Source organism: Nematolebias whitei, chromosome 14 (assembly GCF_014905685.2).
Source record: "Nematolebias whitei isolate Nwh7 chromosome 14, NemWhi1, whole genome shotgun sequence".
Classification (NCBI taxonomy): Eukaryota; Metazoa; Chordata; class Actinopteri; order Cyprinodontiformes; family Rivulidae; genus Nematolebias; species Nematolebias whitei.
The window spans coordinates 25,419,940-25,434,768 of record NC_056511.1 but is presented as its reverse complement, the minus strand read 5'-3'; the positions used below and the strand labels follow the sequence as shown (position 1 = coordinate 25,434,768).

The 14,829-nt window shown below is 42.3% G+C and overlaps 1 long non-coding RNA gene across 1 annotated transcript; it reads left to right on the top strand.

Moving 5' to 3' along the window:
- Positions 1 to 10,639: 10,639 nt before the first annotated feature.
- LOC119420062 lies at positions 10,640 to 11,919 on the top strand. The gene is made up of 4 exons (XR_005187289.1): positions 10,640 to 10,678; positions 11,109 to 11,201; positions 11,569 to 11,668; positions 11,751 to 11,919. It is a non-coding gene; the product is annotated as an uncharacterized LOC119420062 (long non-coding RNA).
- Positions 11,920 to 14,829: the final 2,910 nt, after the last annotated feature.

Below are 14,829 nucleotides of genomic sequence, written 5' to 3'. Positions count from 1 at the left end.
TTGCGGTACACTCAGGGCATGAACGAATTGTTACCTTTGCAGAAGATAAATCAGTTCCGGTACAGAGGTCCATCTCACGCTCCCTTTTTAGCGTCTCCAGTCAGAGTGGCTAGAGATCGTCAGGAGTCGTGACGAAGTACTCCGTTCAACAGAATAAGTTTCTTTCGAAGTTGAGAGCATTTAATGCTCGGGATGAGTTCACAGCGAGGCACGATGTGACTCCGCTGGAATGGACGGACCCTTGGCACACGGTCAAATCCATCAGCTACTTAGTTCAGCTGGAAGACTCCAGTAAGACTGAGTCTTCCAGTAAGGCTGTAAGTTCCAAGAAGACTGGGAAGACTGAATAGTTCCAAGAAGTGTTGACTTTTAAAGGGTATCCACTTCCTGTTATTTGGTACTTCCTGATTGGTTAGCACAACCAGCAGGGGTGGTGTTTTAGTGATGTCAGAGGGTTATTAGGAGTCAACAGACAGCAGAAATGTTTTTAAGAACCGTTAGTACAGACAGGAAAATATTTTGAAGAAATGACAGACTTTGCAGGTGCCAGTTTCTTATTTATTGTCTGAGAGTTTTAAAAACAAGGCACTTCGTTCTCATAACTTATTCTCTGACATTTGACCAACATTAAATCCACTCCTCACTCAGACAGAAGATTAAAATGCACACTTATTTCGTAAATAGACATTTAACTTGTATGATCTAAGTCTAATGAGGTTTAAAAATCATTAATACTGTTTCACAGTTGATTTAAATGAGTGGTTTACTTCAACATTAGAAATGGTATGAACTAAACACACTTTTGATTATCAAGATATTGTAAAATCGTAATGATAATATAAAAAAGAAGAGTGTTCTTTCAATTGATTAATTCAGGATACAATTAAATAGTCTCTTGATGAGATAATTTGTATTTCTGGATTCAAATCAATGAAATAACAGTTCCTGTCCCCTGAAGGTCTTCAGAGACAGATTGATGTTGGAGGTCTAGTTCACTACAGTCCCCCCTTTGGAAATCATCGCCTGTCCATGGGAATGAATTCCAACATGAATTTACACCTCCGAAAGTCCTTGATCTTGATGTAATCCAGCAAGAGGAAAACAAAAGTCAAAGAAGGTAATCCCACAACGGTTTTGGTAATTCCATAATTTTGTTGGTAATTCCATTGCAGCAAAGCTTTAACCCATTGGAAACAAAGTCTGTAATCCATTGGAAAAAGTCATATAATCCACAACGGTAAATCCACAACGATTGGAGGTGTTGATTGATCAGCATGTAGAGGGGTTCCTTCGATTGAACTGAAGAGGCGACCACTGGATGGAGTTTGGAGACCCACATTGGAGTTGTAGGTCCCTTCAGCGAAGGTTGCTGCTGGTGGTCCCCAGTGGATGCCATCCCCCTCGACTGCTAAAGGAAGTTTTTCCTACCCTGGGTCCTTTTATCCTCGCTATTCTGAATAGCAGTTTATCCTCAGGTGTGGTGCCAAAGACTTTTAAACATGCTGCTGTCCAGCCCCTCCTGAAAAAACCTAACCTTGACCCCTCAGTCATGTCCAACTTCCGGCCTGTCTCCAGACTCCCATTCACCTCTAAACTACTGGAAAAAATTGTGGAGTCTCAGTTGAAACAGTTTTTGGGGGATCACGCTATCCTTGAGTTATTCCAATCTGGCTTCAAATCTCTCCATAGCACTGAAACTGCTCTACTGAAGGTTTTTAATGACATTTTCATATCCACAGACACAGGTGATTCTGTGCTGCTTGTCCTATTGGACCTTACATCTGCTTTTGACACCATCGACCACAATATCCTCATTTCTAGACTGGAGCAGTGGGTGGGCATCACAGGGTCAGCCCTTAAATGGTTTGGGTCCTACCTCTCTGACAGAACCTTCTGTGTCAATATCAAAGATTTTAGTTCGGCATCGACCGCACTCCAGTGGGGGGTACCGCAGGGGTCCATCCTCGGTCCCCTTCTCTTTTCTTTATACCTGCTGCCACTAGGTGCTATCTTCCGCAAACACGACATACCCTTTCATTTCTATGCCGATGATTGCCAAATTTACTTCCCCCTGAGGCACAGAGGCACACGCTCTATTCAGCCTCTTCTTGACTGCCTGGCTGACATCCGGGACTGGATGGCTTTAAACTTCTTAAGCTTCAATGAGAAGAAGTCTGAAGTCATGCTGTTCCATCCCAGTGGCTCACTCATGAACCATGACATTGACCTTTTCTCTCTAGCCCCGCTAGAGAAACAAAAGGTGACTAATCTGGGGGTGATAATGGACCCGTCCTTAAAACTCAACAGTCACGTAAACATGATGGTCAAATTCTGTTTTTTTCAGCTGAGACGGCTGTCTAAGCTGAAGCCTATACTCTCCAAAAAGAACCTCGAGACAGTGATCCACGCCTTCATAACATCTAGGCTTGATTACTGCAATTCACTTCTGTTTGGAATCAGTCAGTCCTCCATTGCTCGTCTACAACTGGTCCAAAATGCTGCAGCCCGATTTTTAACTGGTACAGGCTATAGAGAGCACATCACGCCAGTTTTGGCCTCCCTGCACTGGCTACCCATTCACCTTCGGATCCATTTCAAAATTCTCATGTATGTTTTTAAATCACTGAACAGTTCCACCCCATCCTATCTCACTGATCTTCTGCAGCCATATGTCCCACCGCGCTCTCTGAGGTCAGCAGACCAGATGCTTCTCTCAGTCCCAGAAACCCGTCGTAAGCTCAGAGGTGACAGGGCTTTCTCTGTTGCAGGTCCACGACTGTGGAATGAGTTGCCACTGAGTGTCCGGCAGGCTCCCACACTCTCAGTCTTTAAGTCTCGCTTGAAGACCCACTTCTATTCGCTTGCCTTTAACATGGTGTGATTTGTTTTGGTCCGGTCTGTTCTCTACTCTGCTGGCCATTTTAGTTAGCTTCTGCTGCTATTTGTATCTGTATTTCTATTTTATGTTTTCCTGTCTGCTGTGCATGTTTGGTTCTTTTGTACAGCACTTTGGTTGGCCTTGTTGCTGTTTTAAGTGCTATATAAATAAATTGGTATGGTATGGTATTCTGGTTCTTATATGTTCATGCATTTATGTGGTTTTAGTTGGGTTCATGAGTGGGATTTTACTTAAGACCTTAACCTACATTATATGCACCTGGTGTGTAAGCTATCATGGTTTAAATCAGCTACAGATACCAGTTAAAGGGTGGGTCATGCTGAAAAATTATATATAGGGATTTATACCTATAGAAGGGCATTCCAAACTATTCTTCCATTCCTAACTTGGTTTAAGTTAGATTTACATGGCAAAATATAGTTTGGTTCAATTGTCTGTTGTCTTTTTAGACGAACGACTTGAGGTTTGGTTTTTGGTTTTCCCCTAAATGTTTTGGAGTCTATGGCGAGACTCAACTAAAGGATTAGCTAGCCCCCCCCCCCCCCCGAATAGGATAGTTCGAGTAGGTTCGGCTTGAGCGTCGTAAGACCAATGTAGGTTATGGTACTTATTGTAGCATTAATCTACATTGACTCCTCAAAGATTGAAGTTTAACAAATGAACTGCATGTTAGCATAGTTAAAGTCCTCATAGTCTCTAACTAAAGTACACACAAAATTCATTCTTGCTGGGGGTGTTCAGAAACAATACCAAAACCAAATAAACAATGTCTCAACCTTGACAAAAGTAGTAATTAAGCAACTAGAAAACAACGTTTCAACATCGACAAAAGTAGTGATTAAGCAACTAGAAAACAACGTTTCAACTGCGTCACTCACTCTGATTGTCAGATTCGATCACGTTATCGCGTCTGAGTTGTTATCTTAACACTTAATTAAGCTTAGACTTATTTATCTAAAAAAGTTAAATCTGGTCCTCTGGACATTCAAAAAAAAAAAAAACCAAAGCAAATCAACAAAAAAATGTAGAAACGTTTCGTCTCTCATCCGAGAGACTTCCTCAGTCTGAGGAGCTGTATTCAGCTCAGTCTCTTAAATAGCAATAGTTTTTTTTTTTGAATGTCCAGAGGACCAGATTTAACTTTTTTAGATTTTTCTACCTGGATTATTGAGCATGCATCAGGATATTTTTAGACTTATTTAGTTTCTGCTTGGACGACCTTTTTTCCCACGAGGTCTGAATTTGTGAGATCTTTGTTTCCTGTGGAGTTGTTGAACGCCTTGTGTAGTTTGACCTGGTTTCGATGTACCCATTTAACAATTGACTCTTTTTGGCCTTTGCTGATTTTGATCTGGTAGACAACTGGAGACAGTTTGTCTGTTATCATGTGGGGTCCAGTCCACCTGGGCATCAGTTTGCGGGCGAGAGTTCCGGTCCCAGACTCTCCTTTCCCGGTTGTGGGGGCGAACGTGTAGTACCAGACACTATCTCCCACTTGGAGCTCCTCGTGAGAGGCCTTTTGGTCATAGTACGCCTTTCGTCCTTCAGCGGATTTTTCCAGGTTTCTCTGGGCAAAAGCAAAGGTGTTTTTAAGGTGTTTTTCCAAATCATTCATGTATTGTTGTGTGGTGTAGGCTGTTGCCATGGCGGCATCGCCTGGTTGGTACAAAAGGGGTAGAGGGAGAGTCATTTGTCGACCCGTCATCATCTCAAAGGGAGAGATGCCAGTCGATGTGTGTGGAGTTGCCCTTATGGCCATGAGGACCAGAGGGAGTTTCACGTACCAGTCCTTGTAGTTTGCGTCTACGTATTTCTTCAAAATACTTACCACAGTTCTGTTTGCTCTCTCCACTTGGCCTGAGGCTTATGGGTGGTAGCCAACATGGAAGTTGACTTTGATGCCTAGCATCTTCCACAGTTCTATCATCACTTCAGCTGTGAAGTGTGTACCTTTTTCTGAGTTCACCCTGAGGGGAAGTCCAAACCTTGAAAATACATGATTCATTAGTAACATAGCAGTCGTTTGTGCTGTGTCGTTAGGAGCTGGTAGACATTATACCCATTTGGTAAATGCGCAAGTTACCATGAGAAAATATTTATTTCCTCTAGTGCTCTTAGTAAGTGGTCCAACCCAGTCGATCTGGAGGTCAGACCATGGGAATGCAATGCCTCTACTTTGCAGTGGTGCTCTGTGGAGTGGTCTGGATGGCTGAAACTGGCCACAGACCAGGCACCCTTTTATGTAGTTCTTGACATCCTTTTTCATTCTAGGCCAATAAGCAACTTGTTTTAATGCATTCAGCGTGGCGTTTTCTCCCTTGTGCCCTGCAGACGGGAGGTCATGCGCGTGAACTAACATCACCCCCCGTGGTCATGGGGGACCACGAACACGGGTGAGGACGTCGGTCCATGAGCAAAAGTTAGGATGCCCTTGATTAGTTTTAGCTGTTTGCGCAGCTGAAAGAGGACTTTAAGGTCTGGATTGGAATCCAGGTTGGCTTCGGACGGAGTGTTTTTGTCTGGGTCAGTCAAGTACAGTATCATCGAGTTTATTGCAGGATCCAACTTCTGAAGTTGGATGATGTCTGGGTCGGTCAGCACGGGTTGTACAGAGACTGTGTTGTCAGCCGGCTTGGCTGCAGCCTGTGCACATGTGACTGCCATTACCTCGGCTGTAGGTTGTACTGACAGAGTTGCGAGCAGCCAGGAGGGGTCAAAGGACTACGGAGGGCCGTCCACAGCTCCGTCCTTGGCTAGGAAGTCTGCGAGGTCATTATACCGCTTGTCATCGCCTAGGACTCTTGAATATCCTGAAACCTTCTTCCAGTAGACCTGTAGGTCATGTGATGTCACCAAGTGATCACATGCCATGAAAAGCTCTTTGTGTTTGACCACTTTCTTGTTGCTTGTGAGAAAGCCGTTCTGTTTCCACAGAGAGAGATGACACAAGAAAATAAGTCGAGCATAACTGGAGTCCGTGCAGATGGCTAGCGTTTGGATGGAGCGTTCTACTGCCATCTGGAGAGTTATTAGGATTCCAGCTATCTCAGCGTACTGAGAAGTCTGAGAGCCTAATTTATAGCTAAAAGTGACCTCTTCTTGGTATTGGAGGAGGATCCCTCCAACACCTGATTTGCAGGTTTGTTCGTGGTGGAATGAGCATCCATCCACGTACAGTGTTGTCATATCTTTGCAGATATTGCTATCAAAGTAGTGGTGAATCAGGTCCTCATTTACTGAGGGTTTTTCCGCAGCTGGTGGTTGGGTGGCTGGTACATCTTGTGTACATTCCTGGCAGAGTGTCAGGTCGGTGCCCAAATGTGACTTCTTGTTTTGTCCGTAACAGATGTCTAGGTCAAAACTTTGAAGTGTCATGAGCCACATGGCTACCCGTGAGTTTGTCACCACACCATCTCTGATGCGTTGGCTATTCAGGAAAGTCACTGGCTGGTGTTGTGTTTCAACAATGATTTTTTTGTCCACCAATGTAACTGGAGAAGTGTTTAACTGCCCACACAGTGGTCAATAGAGCTTTCTCACAGTCTGAGAACTTTAATTCGGGGCCTGCCATTGTCTTACTGGCGTAGGCCACCACACGCTTGTCTTTGTCGTGCATCTGGTACAGACCTACACTTATGCAGTGAGCTGAAAAGCCCAATTCCAAGTGAAACTCTTTGTTGTAGTCTGGATAGACTAGACATGGGGCTGACTTGAGTTTGTCCCTGAGAGCGTTCATTGCCTGCTGCTGGTTGTCAGTCCATACAAATGGGACATCTTTCTTTAAGAGTTCAGTCAGTGGTTTCGCAAGGTCTGCATAGTTCTCTATGAAATGGCGTGAGTAGTTACACACGCCCAGAAAACTTTGTAGTTCTCTGAGATTGGTGGGGATTTGAGATTGTCTAAGCCTTGGGTGCAAGTCAATTGTGGTTGTACTCCGTCTGGACCTACTATTAGGCCAACGTAGTCCACCTTGGTCCTACACCACTGGCATTTTGACAGTGAGATTTTAGCACCAGCAGTAGTCAGTTGATTCAGAACGTGGTCGATCTCAGCCAAGTGTAAGTCCAGTGTTGGCTGCCTTAAAAGAACATCGTCCACGTAGATCAGTGTCCCATGTTCGTGGGCGTCTGGATATGCTTTGTTCAAAAAGATGTTGAACTTAGCTGGTGAGTTAGCATAGCCAAAGGGGCACCTGGTGAAGGTGTATTGTCGGCTACCAAAAGTGAAAGCTAGTTTGTGTTGGTCCTCGGCATGCACAGGAATGGTCCAAAAACCATAGGCGACATTGAGGGTGGAAAAGTACTTACCATTGGTGACCTTGGGCAGTTCCTGTTGGATCTGGGTCATTGGCCACCTAGATAAAGGAACTTGTTTGTTTAGCTTTCTGTAGTCTATGGTAAGTCTCCACTTACCATTTGGTTTCAAATCTGGCCATAAATTTGCAGAGTAGGTGCTATTACGCAGATGGCGAAGAGGTTAGAGAGGTGGGCTTGTGATCCGAAGATCGCCGGTTCACGCCCCGGCCCCGACAACATCAAAATTGTAGGTGGGGTAGGTGAAACACCCACACTTGCCCCCACCCTCATTCGCCCCACTCTGGGCCCATGAGCAAGGCCCTTAACCCCCACCATGTGCTCCCTAAACAGGTCTCTCTTGAAAATGAGTTCTCGTGGCTCAATGAGACTAACCTGTATAAATAAAGGCTAAATGAAAAAAAAATTACAATGTCTGATTATGCCTTTATCTAAAAGGTCATCAATGATTTCCTTGACAGGTTGATGTGCTGCCAGGGGAATCTTGTATTGTCCTATGTAGGCGATGAGTTGGGCGGAGTTGGGATGCTCACTGTGTGGAACGAGGTCAACCCACAATCCATTGAGTCAGTCGAGAATGACTTCTCATATTTCATGAGAACTTGGCGGAGTTTGTCCCTTTCTTCATCAGCCGTCACGGCGTCGGCTTGGGCGACCACCTGTTCAATCTGTGAAGAGATTGCTAAGGGTTCTTGACGTTTGGGGAGCTCCAGTTAGTCCCTTTCTGTGTTGTTAGACCTGTCTATAGGTAGGACACTATAGGTTTGAGTTCCTAAATCGACATCATTGGTTGAGAAGAGAGCTATGGCCTGTGTTGGTTCGTGAACCAAACTAGACCAGTCTCTTGACTCGATACCAGGTTGTCTGGGAGTCCTCCCAGAAATGGAATGACTAGTTCAAAATCATGAAAATCTGTGGAGATCAACCATCCTAGCTTTGTGTTTTTCGGTATCAGTACCTCTTCTGTGCCTGTGTTGCATACAGCAACAGATGTGGTTCTGGAGTCGAGACTCACTTGGCTTGCGGCCTCAATGGACAGTCCCAGTTTGAAAAACGGAGGAGATGGTTGAAAGTACGCCTGTTTAAGGCTAATAGCTTGTCCCACCACGATGTGGACTCGTACCATTAGGTTTGTTACCTGAGGTGGTACTGAGGTCTTTTGGTTGTTAGCAACCTGGCAGACCTCTGGAATGGTCTGTCCAGCCGTAAGGTTTGCTGTGTCTAGCACAGGAGGATCCTTTGTGGCTGGTTTTAGTGACCACAGTACATTGTGGCTGGTGTCCACTCGGACACCTAATCTTACCAAGATGTCAGAGCCTATGCAGGTTGCATGTGCTAAGTCTGGGACCATGAGGAATGGGTGGACCAGTTCCCATTGGTTCCAGGTCAGTTTCAGGTTAATGACTCCTTTCGCAGTCATCACTCGTGAACTGTTGGGATCCAATGGAAAGCAGAAAGCTTTCTCTATCAGAACTGGACCCAAATGTTTTTTAACCAATGTTTCGTAGAAAGCTTGGTTAATAGCTGATTTATCTGTCCACAGCGACAGTACAGCATCTTCGGTGTGGGATCCTTGGATATCTAGACCTTTAGCTACCAATGGTAGGTAGTATCTGGTGGGCTCTGACTGTCTCAGCTCGCAGAGGAGGCTTTCTTGTTCGGTCAGAGTTGGATCCACCAGTTGGGTCTCTTCGGTTATACATGCTTTTAAAGAATTACTTACCGGGACTGTGTTCTCTGCTGAGAAGTCCTCGGTGTCGTCTGTGGTGCCTATGGCAAGCCCTTTTAACATAAAATAGGATTCACCACGCTTACATTCCAGATATCTGAAACTGAGTTTTGACTAGACATATTGGTTATTTAAGATATCTTGAATTGCATTTTGACTAGTCAAAATACTCATTTAAGATATCTCTAATTACATTCTGACTAGTCATAATGACGTCAGATTTACCATTGAGTTGTATGGAGGCTTCAATTCAAGATATCTTGAACTGAATTTTGACTAGTCAAAAATACAGTTCTAGATATCTCTAAGTTAATTTTGACTAGTCATTATTTGCTTTCAAGATATCTCACTTTTAGTTCTGACTAGTCATAATTACAATTAAAGATATCTTAAATTACGTCATTATTCAAGATATCTTAAATGTATTTGTAGATATCACAAATGAAGTTTTGACTAGTGCAAATTAAATTGTAGATATCTTGAAAGCAAATAACGACTAGGCAAAACTAACTTACAGATATCTAGAACTGTACTTATGACTAGTCAAAATTACTTTTAAGATATCTCAAAATGAATTCAAGATATCTTGAATATTTTATCATGTAGACGGCTTTTCTATTTAAGATATCTTGAATTCACATTTTGACTAGTCAGAATGACGTTCAAGATATCTTGAATTGTTATTCTGACTAGTCAAAACGTCACAGATTTACGTAGCATTTGGCGGAAAAATCATAAGGCATTGTAGCCTTTTTATTTTATAATCTGCAAAATCAGGTCAGTCCAACACAACGCTCGTATTTTTAACATGATTTTTAGCGCGGCAGCTCGGATTATTTATTGTATCTGCAACAAGAAGAATTTTTTGCGACGTCTTTTTCACGACAACCGGAAACCGACACTTCCTGCTTTGCGAGTTTTTGCACTAAGGAGAAATGTCTCTCTTTTCAACATCTTTGCTTAATTTGCCAATCTTTTCTTTCGCTGCTGAGGAGGAAATCGCAGCGGCGAATTCTCGAACTAATAAACTTAAAAGGATAAAAGTGTCACGGTCAGCGGCCCCCGCTGCCCCCCCCATCTGCCTAAGCCTCTGCTTTCTCCTTCAAGCTGCAACCAGGAACCAACTGTCACGGTCAGCGGCCCCGCTGCCCCCCCCATCTGCCTAAGCCTCTGCCTTCTCCTTCAAGCTGCAACCAGGAACCAACATTTATATCTTCAAACAATCATCCCACAAACTAAATCATTTCCTTCCATTTCTAGGTTCTGTCTCTGTCTGCTCTTTATATTTTTGTTGTTCTGCTCTGTGTGTGATTTTCTGTTTATCTGATTCTGTTATTCTCCACTCACTCCTCAGTCTGCCTCTCCACTCAATCTTTATCATTCACACCTGTCCCTCATCAGCCACCTGCCCAGGTGCTCTCGTTACTCACTCTCCCTCTGTCTCATAAAAAGCCTGTCTCTCCTTCACTTTTTGTCCGGTGATTGTTCTGTGTTTACAGACATCTCAGTCCTCTTCTATCTTGTCTGTTTCTTGTCCACCTGATCATCTGCTCTGCCTTGTTCCTGATCCTGTTGCCCAAGTAAGTTTTGCTGCACCGACAGCTTTTTGTTTTGTTATTGAAATAAATTGTTTTTGTTTTTGAACTCCTGCCTCGCTCGCCTCTCTGCATTTGGGTTCCAACACTGAGGATCGTGACAAAAAGTTCTTCCATGAAGAAAATCTCCACAGCTGTCGAGGTAAGAAAAGACGTAGCTTAGCAAGCTAACCGTTAGCTACAACATATGAAGCGCATAAACATCGTGATAAAGAAGCTTAATTTAGTGTGCTACATTATTTGGAGTGTTTGAGACAGACATGATATAAAATCTTTAATTATTTTTTTATGAGGTTCCATTAGTGCCAAACATATGTTTATGTGTATGTAGCGTGCTGTGTATATCTGTAAGGTGATGTGTTAAGTGAATCAATCTATTATACAATCTATTACTTGTTTAAAGCTAAATATGTTATAACAAGTATTAATTATATATATGTGTGTGTGCTAAAAACAGATCTATTTTAGATCTCACTGTGTGTTGAAAAAAGAAATGTTGGCTTATTTCTGCAGAAGTGCAGCTGGTAAAGGTTTTTGTAACCATGTAGTTGCACTTTTTTTTTTTTTACCAGACTGCCCACTACTCCCAACTCCAGCTGCCAACTGGTCCTCCTGTACTGGCCCGCACAAGAGATTTACAAAGAAGGCACAGACAAAGAACACAGGTAAAAAAATAAAATAAGAGTGGAACACATTCTTTTCTGTTATATTATTTAGTATATGATGGTTATGATTCTCATCACAATAACTGTAATAACTTTCCCACCTGTATATTATTAGTGCCATGTGAAATTTGTCATAGTCTCAATATTACTTGTGTCAAATATATTTTTCTCTCCTAACTTGTTTAGAATTGTTTGTTTTTGTAGGTAATGAATAAATGCAGGTTCAACCTCTATGAATTAGTAATATTTGCAAGTTAAGTAAAAATCTTAACTCTCAGATCTGTCCCACTGTGTCCTACCAAATTGCTCACTTGTCTCTTTACATTTATTTATTTTTTGACGTATTTTTATGTTTATTTCTTGTAAGGGAATCCATCCTGAACCTGCCAGCGAGGTGGTGGTGGTGTGAAAGCCCAAAACTGTGGTGAAAAGATGTTTGCACTCCGCGCTTTACAGAGCTTTCACAGGTATAACCTTTGGGTTAATGTTTTTATGTCCATGTTTCCTTTGTCAAAACTTATTGTGATTCTGTCACTCGTGTGTTTGTAGAACCACTTCCAGATCCTGGCATCGGGAGAAAAACTACACCAGCTGGAGTCCCAACCACTTATCACACTTATCCTAGAGATGGTCTCTCAGCTTTGGAGCTGGTACCATCCAGACTTGGTCCTGTGCCACAGGGTTCACTGAGGTCTCACCAGTGCCCACCTGAGAAGTCCTGCACAGCATCATTCTGCACCACATGGCTCCAGACCTCCTTGCTCTTCCTTCGATGCTGCATAGTCTTCCCAACATGTGTTTTGTGCCCACACTTGATCAACTTATGCATCTTCAGTCTCTGCAAGTGTCACATGAAGTACAGGCCAGAACCAGGGAGCAGTCCAGAGGTCCTGCGTGGGTACAGCTTTGACAACCAAAGCTTACTGCTAGCTGTTTACACTTTCCGTGTTGCTTACAGAGGAAGTGCAGAGGAGGAGTCTGCTGACAGCACTGACAGCTCAGATGATCAGGGGGTACACTAAACAATAACTGTTGAACGGTATGGTGTGATGAATGGATTGATGATTGATCAGATGAAGTCTAAACTGGACATGTTTTACTTCAACACCTTCATCCATGTGTTTATATCAATGCAGCAAGAAACATAAAATTTATAAATCACCCTTTTGTTCCTTCATATTTTTAATCAGTCTCAATCTGTGTGAATCACTGTAAATACTGTATCCTGATGCTGCTCAATGATCCAGGTAGGAAAATCTAAAAAAAGTTAAGTCTGGTCCTCTGGACATTCAAAAAGCAAAACAACAAAACAAACACACACAAAAAGTAAAAACGTTTCGTGTCTCATCCGAGAGACTTCCTCAGTCTGAGGTGCTGTATTCAGCTCAGTCTCTTAAATAGCACCTTCTCAGAGTGGATCAACCAGTTTGCTGCTGACAACCATGTGAAAATGTGTGAACCATTTATTACTTCATTTTATGCTTATGCTTAATGTTTTAATGTTAAATGGTTATTGTTGCACCGGGGTCTGAGAGAAATGTAATTTCAATCCTGTGTATGTCCTGTACATGTTGCAGTTTTTGACAATAAAAGTGACTTTGACTTTGAGCAGCACCTCAGACTGAAGAAGCCTTTCGGATGAAAGACGAAACGTTTCTACCTTTTTTTTTCGTTTGTTTTGTTTTTTTGAATGTCCAGAGGACCAGACTTAATTTTTTAGATGTAAATACTGTAAATAGTTATTCATGAAAAATACATAAATGTGCCAATTTATTTAATTTGAAATTACATAATTTGATAAAATATCTAATCCACTATCAATTTATAGTGTACGGTTATAAAATGTTAACTTAAATAGTTAAATGTTTTTTGTTTTTACTAGATATTGTAAATTGCACTCGTTTTCCTTGTAATTCAACTGAATCAATCCACAAATAAAAAAACTACAATATGCTGCTCAAGTGTTTTTTTATTGAAGAATGTTTAAAATAATTCAAAACATTAACTATCTACTGGTAACTACGTAACACTAGAACAATTTACATACATGTGACAAGCTTGGGTATGGATGTTATTTTTATTTTATAAACTTACTGCAACACAACCTTAGGACTTTCACCCAAGGACATCATTTATACACAGAAAAGACACTTGGGTTTGTTTACCAGCAAGCACTGTGGAACAGAACCTACACAAGACTCAACTGTCACCTTCAACCTGGAATATAAATATGAAATTAACAAAAATAAATATGAATAATACTTAAGAATTGTAAAACAAACAAACATGAGCCTCACATTCACATACAAAAATCCAAAAGCCAGCCAGTCTTCTCTCAGGTAAGACACTGACTAATTATGGTGACTCATGCAGGCTGTGAGAGTGCAGTAAAGCATGGTAGGACAGATACGGTGGTTTTCTTGCCCCACAAGAACAACCAGGAACTGAACAAAAACAACAGCGCAGAGACTGAGCCATTTTCCTCACTGTCTAACACTAGAGCCACAGGAAGTTGTGGCATTTTCTAACAATGTTGTCCAGAACAGCTAGCGCCATTGCAGCCACACAAAATTCTGCAGGCAGCTGTTTGAACAGCTAAGTAGCAGCCGCGGGTCCTACGCGTCATTTCTTAATTCAAGATATCTAAAAGTGTCATTCTGACTAGTCATAATTACATTCGAGATATCTTGAATAGTAATTACGGATGTTTGACCCGTCAAATGACGAACCATGCGACGTCATTCAAGATATCTCGAATTACATTTTGACTAGTCAAAATGTAATTCAAGATATCTTGAATTGTTATTCTGACTAGTCAGAATGTAATTCAAGATATCTTAAATTAGCATTCTGACTAGTCAAAATGTAATTGTGCCTAGTCAAAACTCAATTTAAGATATCTAGAATGTAACTAGAGATAGTCAGACTACTCGATTTTATGTTAAAAGGGCTTGCCATAGGTGCCTGCTGTTGGGCAGTCTGTGACCATCCCAGGAGGCACGAGTATTGGCAGGGGGTTGCTCACTCTGGCCCACATTGTCTGTTTGCCATAATCTATAATCGCCTCAAAGCGATTTATAAAATCCTGGCCAATCAAAAATGGGAATGAGTCAACCGTAGACACATGTACCGGGTGGTATAGTGTCATCTCGCCATAGGGTTGTCCTCATCTCTGCAAGGCCCTGCAGTTCTATAGCACGTTCTATGAGAGGTATTTCCCTATGAACACCATTAGCGGCGGTCCTGAGTTCTTTGAACAGTTTGACTGACATAATAGTTATGTCGGCTCCACCGTCCAGCAGGGCTTCATGTGTGAGGACCCCTTCAAGTGTGATCGACAGGTAAGCTTTTTTAGCGACCCCCTTTCTGATAAGGTTACACAGGAACCTTGTAGGTTTTGGCCAACGTTTCTTCTTATGTTTACCTTTGTCTGTGTAATCCCGGTTTATCCGAACCGTTGGTGCAGTCACTGCTGCTCCTGAGAGTTCGGTTTTTGACGGGCCTCCGTCATTGATATATGAGATCACCCGCTCTCAAAATGTTGAGGGGCTCTCATTGTTTGTAACAACAAGGTCCTGGTGGCTGTCCGTGACAGCGGCAACGTTTTTTTTTTTTTTTTTTTTTTTTT